Here is a 15,087-nt window from a genome sequence, read left to right as displayed (position 1 = left end):
GAGAAAAATCAGAAAACTAGAGTTAGAAAATTTGTATTACCTTTGCAATTCTATAAATCTAAAAACATTTCAACAAAAATTATATATACATATATATATATGTATGTGTGTAAAATACACTTTATTGAAATTCTCTTACTGATAAATTACCCTAAGGAAAAAAGACATAGGCAAAATTTAACTACAAGATATCGATTGAAAATAACTTAAAGGCATGATGTAATTATTAAACATTGAAGTCAGAAACATTCTTTTCATTATTATTATTATTTTATTATTATTATTAAGAGATTTTCTATTCATTTTACATACCAACCACAGAGTTCCTTCCCCTCCCTCCTTCCACCCTCCACCCTTCCCTTCCAACCCACCCCCATTCCCACCTGCTCCAAGGCAAGGTCTCCCATGGGGAGTCAGCAGAGCCTGGTACATTCAATTGAGGCAGGCCAAAGCCCCTCCTCCCTGCACCAAGGCTGAGCACTATGTCTAGCATAGGCCCTAGGTTCCAAAAAGCCAGCTCATGCACTAAGGACAGTCCTGGTCTCACTGCCTGGGGGCCTCCTAAACAATCCAAGCTAAACAACTGTCTTGACTATCCAGAGGGCCTAGTCCAGTACCATGGGGACGCCTCAGCTGTGGTCCACAGTTCATGTGTTTCCACTAGTTTGGCTAGTTGTCCCTGTACTTTTTCCCATCATGGTCTCAATATCTCTTGCTCATAGAATACCTTCTCTCTCATCGATTGGACTCCTGGAGCTCCGCCTGGGACCCTGCCATGTATCTCTGCATCTGCTTCTATCAGTCAATGGATGAGGGCTCTATGATTCAGCCATCTGATCACCAGAGTAGTGCCAGTTCAGGCACGCTTTCGGCTATTGACAGTAGTCTGTGGTGGAGTCATCCTTGTGGATTCCTGGGAACCTCCCTAGCACTCTGTTTCTCCCTATTCCCATGATATCTTCATTTGTCATGTTATCTCTTTCCTTGTTCTCCCACTCTGTCCCTGTTCCAGCTTGAACCTCCCCTTCTCCTATGTTCTCACCCCCGATCCCTTTCCCTCCATTACCCCCTCATCCTCAGTTTGCTCATGTAGATCTCATCCATTTCTGAATTGTTGGGTGATCCATGCAAAGGTGGGTCCTTCCTAGGGTCCTCCCTGCTAGCTAGCCTCCCTGGAGCTGTGGGTTGCAGTCTGGTTATCCTTTGCTTTGCATCTAATATCCACTTATGAGTGAGTACATACCATGTTTGTCTTTCTGAGTCTGGGTTACCTCACTCAGGATGATATTTTCTAGCTCCATCCATTTGCCTGAAAATTTCATGGTGTCATTGTTTTTCTCTGCTGAGTAGTACTCCATTGTGTATATGCACCATATTTTCTTTATCCATTCTTCAGTTGAGGGGCATCTTGTTTCCAAGTTCTGGCTATTATGAATAATGCTACCATGAACATAGTTGAGCATGTGTACAATGGAAAAAAGAAAGCGTCTTCAACAAATGGTGCTGACATAACTGAATATCAACATGTAGAAGATTGCAAATAGATCCATATCTGTCGCAATGCACAAAACTCAAGTCCAAGTGGACCAAAGACCTTAACATAAACCCAGTTACACTGAACTTGATAGAAGAGAAAGTAGGAAGTAATCTTGCATGAATTGGCACAGGAGACCACTTCCTAAATATAACACCAGTAGCACAGACACTAAGAGCAACAATTAATAAGTGGGACCTCTTGAAACTGAGAAGCTTTTGTAAAGCAAAGGACATGGTCAATAAGACAAAATAACAGCCTACAGAATGGAAAAAGGTCTTCACTAACTCCACATCTGATGAAGGGCCGATCTCCAAAATATATAAAGAACTCAAGAAACTAGACATCAAAATACCTAACAATTCAATTAAAAAATGGACTACAGAGCTAAACAGAATTTTCAACAGAAGAATCTCAAATGGCCAAAAGACATTTAAGGAATTGCTCAACATCCTTAGTCATCAGGAAAATGCAAAGCAAAACAACTCTGAGATACCATCTTACACCTGTCAGAATGGCTAAGATCAAAAACACTGAAGACAGCTTATGTTGGAGAGGATACGGAGCAAGAGGAACACTCCTCCACTGTTGGTGAGAGTGTAAACTTGTACAGCCACTTTGGAAATCAGTATAGTGGTTTCTCAGAAAACCGGCAATCAAACTTCCTCAAGACCCAGCTACACCACTCTTGGGTATATACCCAAGGACACATGCTCAACTATGTTCATAAAAATATTCTATAACCATTAAATTGAAATTTTAGAAGTACAATAGTATGGATAAATGTGCTATCAAGTGACAAAAGATTGATTTGAAAATAGTGTTTTCGCTGGGCAATGGTGGCGCACGCCTTTAATCCCAGCACTCAGGAGGCAGAGTCAGGCGGATCTCTGTGAGTTCGAGGCCAGCCTGGGCTACCAAGTGAGTTTCAGGAAAGGCACAAAGCTACACAGAGAAACCCTATCTCAAAAAATTTAAAAAAAAAGAAAGTAGTGTTTTCATAAATCTATAAAGTTATTTGCATATATAAGTACATGTATGCTCCCATAGGAAAAATACACACACATGAAGCACACATAAAAAGATTTTTAGAAGGCTGGAAACATTTTATTAATGGGGATCATCACTGGGTTTGGAGCTCAGTGCTGATTATTTTCCATTGATGTGGGACTTCAAATGTATTTTTCTTTTCCCTTCCATTGATTTTATGAACAAAACTCTCTCTCCTCCTCCTCTTCTTCTCCTTCCCCTTCCCTCTTTCACTTTTCTACATAAAGTTCTACTATAGTCTGTATCTGTGAGAGCACCTCAGTTAACTACACTTGCATAACATGAATGACTGCATGGCATCTTGGTTACAGTAAAACACCTTTAACTACTTTCCCCCAAGACTCAAGTTTATTGAAACTTGTCAGGGAAGATTGAGGTAGCTCCAAAGGAGGCCCAGTGAAAAGAAAATGAAAACAAACAAAAACCAAAACTCCACAGAAGTAAATTTGTGGTGAGGCTAGAAAAGGCTAGAGGCTAGAAGCGTGGCTGTAGAGTAGAAAGGGGCTCTGTATGTATGGTTGAGGCCAGCCAGGCCTAATCAGTCTTGCCACAGACAGTCCTACATCTTCCTGAAAGATGGTACATAAGCTTAAAGAGCTAGATTAGTCAGCCTCAGAACAGTTTTACCCTGGGATACTGTTGTCTGATGGACGATTATAGAGGGTGCTGGGGAGAAGGACAATCCTTTGAAATCCTGGAATAATCATTGGACAACTGTTCTATAAAAAATCTACTGAGATGAAACTATTTAAAATCCATTTTCAGGCTTTTTGTACAAAAATGTTAAGAACTTCTCCAGTGGTAAAACATGGAAAAGAAGCTGTCATGATCACTGCTGGGGAGTCTTGCAGTGAGGAAAGAACTTGAGCTCTACTTTGAACACAGCTCAGGCAAAAAGAAAATGTACAGTCAGAGAACAGGGTAGGTTCTCTGGTGTAAAAATGACAAGGAAGCATCAGGGATAAAGCAGGGTTCTGACCAAACAGGCTTGGAAGGATTCTGGCTGAATATGAACCTAGAGGTAGATCAATACCCAAAGCATGGGACGGTGGAGGATGAAGAAGCCAGGCGAGTCAAGGATGATCTGGTATATTTTACTAAACTAACTCAGCATGTATTTTGGCTAGAATCAGATTTTACCAAAAAGTACACAGATGGGCCTAAAGAATCATTATCAGATACCAACTACCCTTAATGATTATCATAATCTACTTTGAGTAAGGCTTCAATATAGCAGTATGGAAGCCACATTGTATTGGAGGAAGTAACCAATGTACACAGGCACTTGGAAGTCCTCCATCTCAAGGACAAAGACTGCCAGATTTAGTAATCTATTTTATAAGATGCCAGTTAAATGTGAATGTCAGATAAACAGTGAATAATTTAGTATAAGCACGACCCAAATGTTGCATAACGACAGACTTGCATAAACAACTATTGTACTTACTATACATTTGAAATTGACATTTAACTGAGTAACTTGTATTTGTTTTGGTGCTGTTATCAGAAGTGAATCCAAATACTCAGCCTTCAAGGATCATTCTCATATGCCTCTCCTTTTTGTATCTTGAAATGTTACTAGATTTTACTTTCAATGCAGGAGGTCAAGCCCAGTGCTTTGCATATGCTAGCCAAGTACTCTAATACTGAGATACATTCTCACCCACAAAATGCTAGTGAGAAAAATATTATAAAGAAAACATTTCTTGTTAGATAATATGATGCTTCTAATGCTTTAGCTGGTAGATATAAAAAAGGAGAAAAATATGGGAGAAACAGCTCACTCAGACACTGTTCTAGCAAGAAAAGTGTTATTACTTTTGTGCTAACAGTCACAGCATGTTGGCTTTAATGAACTTTTAAACAGAAGCATTGCTTTAAACATTTTAAGTGTAAGAAATATAAAAATGATAAAACAAGTAACAAGGTAGAAACAAAACAACTAGCCTGTAGAATTCAGGAAGAAAGAGTGTGAGCATCAGGAAGTTTGGCTTTCTTGCTGACCCCTTAAAGAAGATTGGCGATGTCCAATGTAATATTTAGAAGTATGGCTCACTGCTGGGAGCAGTTTTCACACTCAATCTATAAATCAGAATACCCATACTGCACATGCAGTGTTCAATGAGTATTGTGCAACAAAAAATATGAATATTCATAAATTAAAAAAACTTTTGGAAATAATCCTGCTGAGAAGTGAGAGAAATCAGACAGGTCACTGCTATCAAGAAATCCGCGAAGGTGTACAATAATGGAGGAGAACACAGACAAGCCTCATCACAAGGCAGAAAGCACCAGCTTCTTAACATTTTCTGCCAGAGGAAAATTGGTGAACAAATTCTGCTCCCTTGGAGCTCTAAATGCCTGCAGGGATATTACTATAGTTATTCATGTGCTTCTATCTTCTAGGCTTTTGTACATTATATAAATCAAGACATTCGTCAATAACACAAGATATGGATTTAATGTGCCTTCTTCAGTAATGAAGGATACCAATCCACTTGGCAGCCTTGACTCTATTTGCAATACAGTGAATAAGCATGTAACAGATGCTCTGGAATTGGAATGCCATAGATGAGAATAAAAGGACCAAAAGGAAACTGGAAGGCAAATTAACTGCCACCCATATATAGAGAGACAACCCTGACAGGAAAAGTCAGCTGAACAAATATTTGACTTACTGTACTTGTCTCTATCTGTCATTGCCCCAGAAGGTTTGTTAAGGGCTTAGCTGGGTAAGTGTGCTTTTGCTTGGTGGTCTAGCAAGGACACACATAATGACAGTGAGTTATCTCTTCCCAGCTGTGTCATGTTTTCTTCAAGAAGGAATTAGTTCCTTTAAGAATGGGTAAGTCGAGTTAAACAATCACTAAATCTTTACCTTGCATTGCACCCACAAATATGTTCTTCAGATGTGATGTTTAGTACATGTTTTCTAGGAAATATTCAAGTAGACTTTAAAGGTCCTTCCGAACTGTTGAAATTAATTCACTAGAGCATTTGTCAGAGGCTGCTACTGCAGATTTCGTTTGTATTCAAACTTAAAGGTCCTGGGATGAACAAAACAATCCCAGCAGTGAGGAAATATCTAAGGATTTCCTGAGTGTTGTCATTAATGGCAAAGCTGGAGGAAACCCAAAAGTTCATTGATTGTATGACATTCACATAATGAAACGTTCTTCATCAATGAAAGGAACTAATTCACCCTAAACTGATCAACATGAATGAATTGTAAAACTCATGTTGCCGAAGTCACAAATTCAAACAGCATTATTCAGTTCATATAAAGTTTAAAATTTGGGAAGACTAAACAATATAACAATGCTTGAAGACATGTCTCGTATTGACAATGCTATAAAACAAAAGAAATGAACAGTAAGGATACAATTTAAGAAGAGAGTAAATGGATGCATTTGGCTAGGTGCCTCTGAAGTGCTGGTCATGTCCTGTGTCTTTTTTTTTTTTTAACTGTATCAAATATTTTATTCATGCAGTCATTACTGGCATCCCTGCAGGACTGTTTCTTGGACTCTCAGCATATACCAAAATCTGCAGATGTTCAAGTTCCATCATATATTGTTGCTCGACTCCAGATAGTAGGTGAAGAACTGTTTATTGTTTTGAGTTTATAAATAAAGTTTTATAGTTCTTATATATGTGTTTCATTTTATTAAAAGTAAATTCAAAAATAATTGGAGAGGCTGTGTGGTGGTTTGAAAGAAAATGGCATCCATAGGGAGTGGCTCTATTAGGAGGTGCAGTCTTGTTGGAGTAGGTGTGGCCTTGTTGGAGGAAGTCTGTCTCAGTGGGGGTAGGTTTTGAGGTCTTCTATGTTCAAGCTATGCCAGGTGTTACAGTTTGTTTCCTCTTGCCTGAGGATCAAGATGTAGAACTCTCAGCTTCTCCAGCACCATATCTGCCTACATGTCACCATGTCCCACCATGACGATAATGGACTAAACCTCTGAACTGTAAGCCACCCAATTAAATATTTTCCTTATAAGAGTTGCCATGGTCATGGTGTCTCTTCATAGCAGTAGAAACCCTAACTAGGACAATGATTCATTGAGTAAAATGCTTATCACACAAGTATGAGCCCAAGTTCATAGCACCTATGTATAACATCAAATGTGACCATAAGTATCTGTCACACCATCACAGGGGGACGGAGACAAGGGGGTCCCCAAAGCTTGCTGACTAGCCAGCCTAGTTGAAGCATAAGATTTCAGTCAAAAAAAAAAACTCTGTCTCAAAAAGTAAAAGTGCCCAGTTATTAAGGAAGATATCACAACCTATGTCACCCGCACATACATGTATATACACACAAACATACACATATGCAGGTATATACCACACACACACTGATGATTAGAGAATCCATTAGGAGATAGACTCTCTGTTTGAATATTCTAGAAATAGCAAACCTTTAAAATGCTTTGTAAATTATTCTACGAAGAAAGAGATTTCCTTAGGATTCCTAACATTCTGAGGTTGGTGCTCAGTGAAGAATTGAGGTGGCCACCATTGTTGGGGGAATATAAAGAGATGTAGATCAACTCTAGAAAAAACTCTGTCTCCCATTCAAATTTGACTTTGAGTAGTCACATCTTCTTAGATAAGAAACCTGTGCTTCTAGGTATATAAATTTAAAATAAAGATAATGAGTCAACTGAAATGACATCTCACTTCACATAACTATCATACCAATTATCTGAGAATAATCAACTGAATGTCAAAATTAGTGTAAGACTGCTTGGATGAGTCAGTGACCCCATTACACAGATGGTGGGTGGGACTTCGATGCAGACCTGATCCATATTCAATTATAGTATCAAGGTATCTTGCCTTTTGATTATAGCATTTCATTCATAGACTATATTTGTGTGTGTTGTGAAAAAGGGAAATATTTTTTTAAGTATTTGAGTGGATTTATCAACAATAAACCAGTAGAACCAAGAAAAAATGAAAAAGCAGTGGGTATCTGGCCTCAGACTCTGAAATATTTATATAGGAAAGGCTGGAACAGATGTTTCCCATGCCTGGAGAAGGATCAATAAGAGATGTTATAGTCTTATTGAAATAGGATGGATGGACAGTTAGATATGCCTCCTAATAATAGTATTTGATAAATACATATGCAAAATATTCAGAAGGATATGTTAACAACAGTTAACATGAATTTAGTTCTGAGAATTGGCATCAGAGGAGAGTAAACCTCCACATACTTATCTTTCATTTTTCCGTACAGTACTTTTTTCACACTGGGAATATATCCCTTTATAAAATTTAAATTATTAGAAAAAGTTTCATTGGGAAACGGTTCAGCGACATAACATTGTGGGTCTTCTGTCAAGCCACTAACACTGTGATTGTTTAATACTGTTGTAATGCTACACATGCTTTTGTAATTTCATATTTCTTTTTAAAGTAAATGCAATTTTAAGAGATAAAATTTTGAGTGGTTATCTTTGAAGAGCTCTGACTTGATTATTTCAGAGGTAATAAATAGAAATTTGTCAGTAACCTCAAAATTCCCAGCCAGAGTCGAGGACTCACTTTATTTTCTTGCTGTGGTCAACTCAGGAAGGCCTGATACAGGGAGATGATGCATTTTACAAGCTTGCCAAACAAATTTGTAAATCTTAACTAATGACACCACCCCTGCTATTAGTGGTTTCACTGATACAAGTTCTCCTGGGTTTACACTGTAGACATCATTTTATGATGCTAGCAAGTGATGAGGGCCTTCCTCTTGTCTCAAATTATGCCTGATTCCTCTCAATGGATCTACATCTATGTGATCTTTCTTCACATTTGACTGCTTCAACACGATTCTCCATCTGATGGAGACACTAGTTTATTTAGTGAGGCCCTGAACTGAGTGCATTTTGTTCACACTGAACCAAATCTAGCAGAATGCACAAGGGTTTTCTAGCCTGGATAGCTCAGCCATCCTTTAACTTTCTCATTTGATTCAAACCTGTAAGACTCTGTTGGGGAGATCCTTGAGTTTCTTCTTGCATTTTGTGATTGTGGCCACGGTTACAATTTGATTTGTTTGTAGCTCACTACTATCTCCAGATATGAGATTTTAATTTGGTTATATGCTGATTTGCCATCTGGTCCTGAACCTTCAATCTTCAAAGTTCTTTGAAATCCATCACTGATACAGGAGTTAATTTTTCAGAATCAGGGTTATTCACCTGAGTTGTTCCTAAATGACAAGATCAATGGGGTAGGAAGATTCTGTAAGTGGTTTGCTGTGTGCAGGAGACACCTCTGTTCTAGTCACAGACAGGCTTGCACCAAGCTGCTGCATTGAACGTTCGTATTGGCTTGTTCGAAATGGTCACATTGCATTGTAGCTGATTGAGGTGCCATTTGGAGAATGCTCAACAACATAAATGACAACTTCTGCCTGATCATCTGGCAATATTTTAATACCCTGCACATTTACAGTATAATTCTGGTTTCCTCCCAAAACTGTATGCAACGTTTCTACCAACTGTTGCTGTTGGCTTCCAATATCTATTTCTTTCTTGTGGAAAACTAAAATCACTAGCCTATCTCTGCTGTTTCTACTGGGCATAAACCTATAACCTACTGATGATTCACTGCTGTTGTGAACTGAAGACTTCAAATACCAATGTAGTTCCAAAACAAGTCTTTCAACCAATATTGGTTCCCATTCCTGCCTCAAAACAGTACCGAAGCCAAAACCTTTATTCTGAACACCATTCGTAAGTCTTACAGAGCCAATGTTTGCTAGGGCAGGAAATCCCAAAGTGGAATGTACAGCAGTAAATATTTTCTCAACGCCTTCAGAACCACCCTTAAGGTAGGGTCTGAAGCTCTGTCTAAAATGACAGAGAGAGCATCCAGAATTACCGGCTATGTTGAGACTGCAAATAATTGGTTGGCCTGGACTTCTGTTACGCAATTTTTGGTGCGTTCATGTCCAGAAGGAAATCTCCAGCTATACCACAGGTTTCTCCCTCTGGCTTAGCATCATGGTTCTGATACTGAACTTGTTATCCCTATTAATCTGGCATCTCAGTGTTTGCAAATAAGCTTTATCACAGGAAAACATCGTTTAGTTGAAAGAAACTGATGCTTGAGCTAGCTTAGATAAATCTCCTTCATAGGACAGGAAGTTCAGAATAGACAGGAACTGGAAGGCCACCAAGAAGAACCCACTAACCCAAATGCTGTCCCCTCCCTGCTCCTCCATGTTTTATTTGCATTGAGTTTTCTTTGTTCTATGTGCAAATAATTTTCTCACTTTTCTATATACAAAAGATGGTGTATATAGTTGGCTATTTTGTGTTGCTGCAACAAAATGCCTAAATCTGGGTATTTCATTTTAAAAAAAAAGAGAAGATGTTCACAGGCTCACAATTCTAGTGGCTATAAGTTCAACATGACACCTGTATCTTGGCAAGCATCTCTGGCTGTTACACAATATGGCAAAGAAGGTAAAAGAGAAATACCCACATGCAGAAGAGACCAAACCAAAGTGCAAACATGGTTGTGTAAGAACCCACTCTCCTTAGAAATAACTTCCTCTGTAAGGGCAGCATTGGTCTTTCTGGGCAATGGTATGTGTCCCCACGACCTGATTTCCTGGTACTAAACCCTGACTTTTAAAGATTCCATCCACACTGGGGAGTAGGTTTCCAGCACAGGAATGCTTCAAGAATATCTTCCAGTGGTGTCCAAACAATAGCATTGTCCTCTGATTCAGAATATATATCATTTTCCAAAACTAGTTCCTATGATAAGCTACCTAATATTTTCAATCATATATGACAACCCAAATTGAAATATTGATATTATTCAATTTTTTCCAGTTCATGAGAATTAGGAGAATAGATTTCTGAAAATGAGAAACAGAGATGTTACCTAATTTTTGTAATGTCCTCAGACATTAGAGAAAGAAAAACATTTTTATTAAAGGGTCCTAATTTACTGGAACATTCTATTTGGGTGTGATTTTTTTGAAATAGTCTGTCTACCCTTTATTTTACAAAGTTTAATAAAATATATTGATAGTATTTGTGCATGATTTTCTTATTTTAAAAATAAATATTTAAAAAGAATTCTAATTGTTCTGAAAAAAAATCCCAAATTAGTGATGTTTTACTTTTACTTTTTTTATTAAGAAAAAAAATTTTTTGGTTTTTCAAGACAGGGTTTCTCATTGTAGCTTTGGTGCCTGTCCTGGATCTCACTCTGTAGACCGGGCTGGCCTCGAACTCATAGAGATCTGCCTGGTTCTGCCTCCCGAGTGCTGGGATTAAAGGCATGTACCACTGCCGCCTGGCAAATTTTTTTTATTCATTTTACATACCAACCAAAGATCCCCCTCTTCCCCCCTCTTCCCTTCTCCTCCTCCTCCTCCTCCTCCTCCTCCTCCTCCTCCTCCTCCTCCAGCCTCCCCCTCCTAACCCACTCCTCATTCCCTCCTACAAGAAGGTAAGGCCTCCGATGGGGGGTTACATTTAGTAGAGGCAGGTCCAAGCCCCTTCCCCTGCCTCAAGGTGTCCCATCCTAGATCGTGGGCTCCAAAAAGCCTGCTCATGCACCAGGGATGGATTCTGATCCTACTGCCAAAGTGAGATCAATCAAGCTACACAATTGTCTCAATAGTGCATGATTTTCAATGACATTGTACTTGAATTTTTATCTAGGGATATTATCCACTGACATTTTTGTCAATTTCACTATTACTATTCAACAATAATATATTTTATGTTAAAATATGTACAAGTATATAAAATATATTTAAAATACATAATAATATAGTTTTTAAAATTTGTTTATTTTTATTGGTGTGGTATATGTATTCAAGTTAACTCCTAAGTGTGTATGGGTGCCTAGTACAGTGGCCAGAGGACAGCATTGGACACCCTGAAGCTGAAGTGACAGGTTGCGAGACACTCAACATGGGTGCTGGGAACTTAACTGGGGTCCTCTGCAAGAGCAAATAAACACTAATATCTGATAAGCCATATCTCCAATCCTGTGATACACTTTTTCTTTTAAGAGAGGAGTTTCCATGTAAGGAAAAAGTATTTTCGCAAACTCAAAAATAAATAATAATAATAATAATAATAATAATAATAATAATAATAAACTTGGAGAAGCCTAGTTCATAAACCTGTGACTGTCAGGAAAGTCACTCTGGGACCACAGCTGAAGATGGAAGATGTAAAGTTATCAATTCTAGCTACCCTGATGATAGGATGTCCAGAGAAATTCTGCCAATCTCCTCTATGCTGTGAGACTGTCTACGGTGACTGGCTGTATATATGTGATAATGAAAGGCAGGCATAGAACAGGAACCCAAGCATTACATGTAAAGATAATGTATAGGAAAATGAACAGTAGAAATTACTTCTAAACACACCTGCAAAACCCCTGAAAGCTGCAATATTATGTACAGAAAAAGCATTGAAAATAGGCAAAGCCTGATAAGGGTGTGGTGTGGTTTCTCTTTTATTCCCATGACCTGAAAGTGAGTTTTCTATATTTGTTTCTTGTCTTTGCTTCAGCAGTATCTATCTGCCTTAGCTTTCAACATGCAATTTTAACTAGACGAAAGATGACTGTGGTGCTCATAGTGTTTATTTACAGGGTGAATGTATCGTGAATCATATCTTAACAGACTGGCATTGTACACCTAGCCACAGAAGCTTTTTTTTTTTTTCAGGCAAGGAAGATGTGAGACAGTGTCACCCTTCACAACTTCCCTCTTGGAACCCTGACTCCAGGCAGCCAGGGAATGAAGGCAGGAAAAGCAGGGTGATTGGGTGTGCTGTGCTCACCCTGTTGGAGGGCATCTGCCACCACCAGCAACCTGGAACCTAACAACCTGTTAGGAAGTACAGCATGGTGTGGGCATGTTAGCTGATCTCAGTAGGCAGTCTCTATGGCAAGAAGTCGGGGGTGGGGGGGTTGGATAGATATCCGAGATGAGAAGGAAACTGCAGTTTCTAGTCAGTGCATACATTGGTCATTCACTCATACTCAGACTCCCTAGGAAAGATTTTCCATCCCTCAAAGCTTGTCCCAGGTAAGACTTTGCCACTCAGGTGGGGCTGAGCCATTGGAGTCCTCAGCAAGGCCCTGCCCATGTCAACAATACATGTTCACTCAGGACTTCATTCACTTGAGTTTTCTTCCACTTTCTACAGGAAAGTACAGGCTAGATCACCATCTCTCTCAAAGTGTCTAACTGTAAAGTGCTTTGATAAAGAGTCCCAGAAAACAGGTGCAACATAAGTAAAGTCATTGCCCTGTAGAAGGTCCTGGGTCACTGTAATGCTCTGCTGAAGTGTGACCTCTAGAAACGTATCATCCCCTCCCTATGTCCCAAGGGTCAAGGTCAAATATATTGAAAATGTTTCATTATAATCCAAACTATAAGATTTATTTTTGTTATATTTCAATATTACCCATACTTCTCTTGAGTTAATTTCATTGGCATTGGGAGATAGATGCCATGGGCTTTTATAAATACTTAGATATCCTTCTCTAGCTAGGACTTCAAGCTTTACATAAGCATTCAACCTTGAGAACATGGAGTGTAGTTTAGTCAGGAGTGATACTTGGTAAGACACAGCAGAAAGCTCAGTCCATTTTTACTAGGCACTCCTTAAATAACTATTTTTTTAAAAAAATTCATCCCTGAATAATCAATAGTATCTCTCCAATAAAATATGCTATGTCATAAATCCAAGCAAAATGATTTAATGAACTATCCACTTACCCTCACTTAAACTAGTGAATCCCTCCTCTTGAAGGATGATGCCCAGACAAGCACAATAAGTGCCACTCTGGAACTTGTTTGGTAATACACAATTTTAGGCTTACCACAGATCTGCTGAACTGGAAACTCTAGGAGCTGGAACCCTACAACGTTAATAAGCTTTCCAGGTGATTCATGCATACTAACCATGAGAACAAGCCTTAAGTTGCTCTCTTCTGATGCCCTGTATTAAAAGGGGGAAGGAGGAATCTAGGCCATTGATAAAACTGAATTCCTCATCAAAACACCTGCAAATGTGTTTTTGAATCTTGATGGATTAATCATGCTGCCTGGGATGTAAAAATTAACCAAAATACTTGCAATTCAGCAGCCCTTAAGCATTATATTATCTTTGATAAAAGAAGGCAAGTTTCCATTTTGCAGAAGAAAAGTATTACAATAGTATTAGAATAATTTTTTTTCTGCCATTGAATGTTCTAATTATGGCAGTCTCTCTGTAATCACAGCACTGAGAAATCATACTCTGGTAATGACTGAGAATGCATTTAATGAGGTCATCTAATTCAAGAATTTAAATTGAAATGTTAGGGCAAGTTTTCCCCTCGTGTAAAGAATCTTACATACTAGTCCCTCCAATCTCTGACCTTTTCTCTTCCCACAGTTCAGTTACTTGTGGCCAATCAAGGTCTGAAATATTAAACAGAAAATTCCAGAAGCAAACAAGTCATAAGTTTTACCTTTTACATTTTTCCAATGAGTGTAATAAAACTATCCTAACAACTGCTGTCCATCATCCTCATGCTATATTTACCATCTACTTGTGAATCACTTGGTAACTCTCTCTATTATCAGATAACTCTGGCAGTAGCATGATGCTTATGTCCCAGTAACCCTAATCAACTGGCTTCAATACACTATGCTTGTGCCTACGTAATTCATCTCAATTCATCTCACCGTGTAGACACTCTAGCTGCTCCTGTCATCATAAAAAGAGCAAGAATATTACAAAATACTTTGAAAGCAAAAAAAAAAATGGATGACACTCTCATAATTTTATTGGGAGTATATTGCCTGGTTGTTCTATGTGACTGTTAGTTGTTATTCCTATCTCCTACCATAACTATTAACAAATGAAATTTTACTGTAGGTATGGAAGTATAGGGAAAACACAGCGTGTGTAGAGTTCATGACCGTATGAAGTGTCAGCATCCACTAATGTCCCCCACAGATAGAGGGGGTGACTGTACTAACAGGTGTGCCATAGAATGACCAGAAATTTATCTTTCATCTGCTCTTCATCTTTCTCATCTCGTAATTTTTCCTGGGACTGGAACTCCTGAGGACTTCAAGCATGTGATAAATGCTAGTTAACATGAAAAAAATCAATTACTATCTGTTTGATGGCCTATTTCCTCCATTTCCTTTACCTATATGTCTTGGCATGCTTCATGGGCCCCCTCGTTGATCTATAAGAGTCCTTATAGGCTAATATTGTCCAGGAATTAATGAAGCCAATTATGGAAGAAGAAACCAATTTGAATTATTGAGGACATTAACAAAACGTCTACAAGACTTTCAAAATATGTGTTTAGATAGTTGTAGGCCTAATCAAGCTTCCTGCAGACAAATGACCCATTTTTAAAATAGGCTCATTTAAATTACATTATTCTGAAGGAGGGTTTTAAGTATGCTGTCATTTATAAAGAAAATAAATTACTTCTTTGATTAGGAAGGA

This window comes from Peromyscus californicus, unplaced genomic scaffold (genome assembly GCF_007827085.1).
Source record: "Peromyscus californicus insignis strain IS unplaced genomic scaffold, ASM782708v3 Scaffold_16__1_contigs__length_79575227, whole genome shotgun sequence".
NCBI classification, from domain to species: domain Eukaryota; kingdom Metazoa; phylum Chordata; class Mammalia; order Rodentia; family Cricetidae; genus Peromyscus; species Peromyscus californicus.
This window is presented reverse-complemented; position numbering follows the sequence as displayed.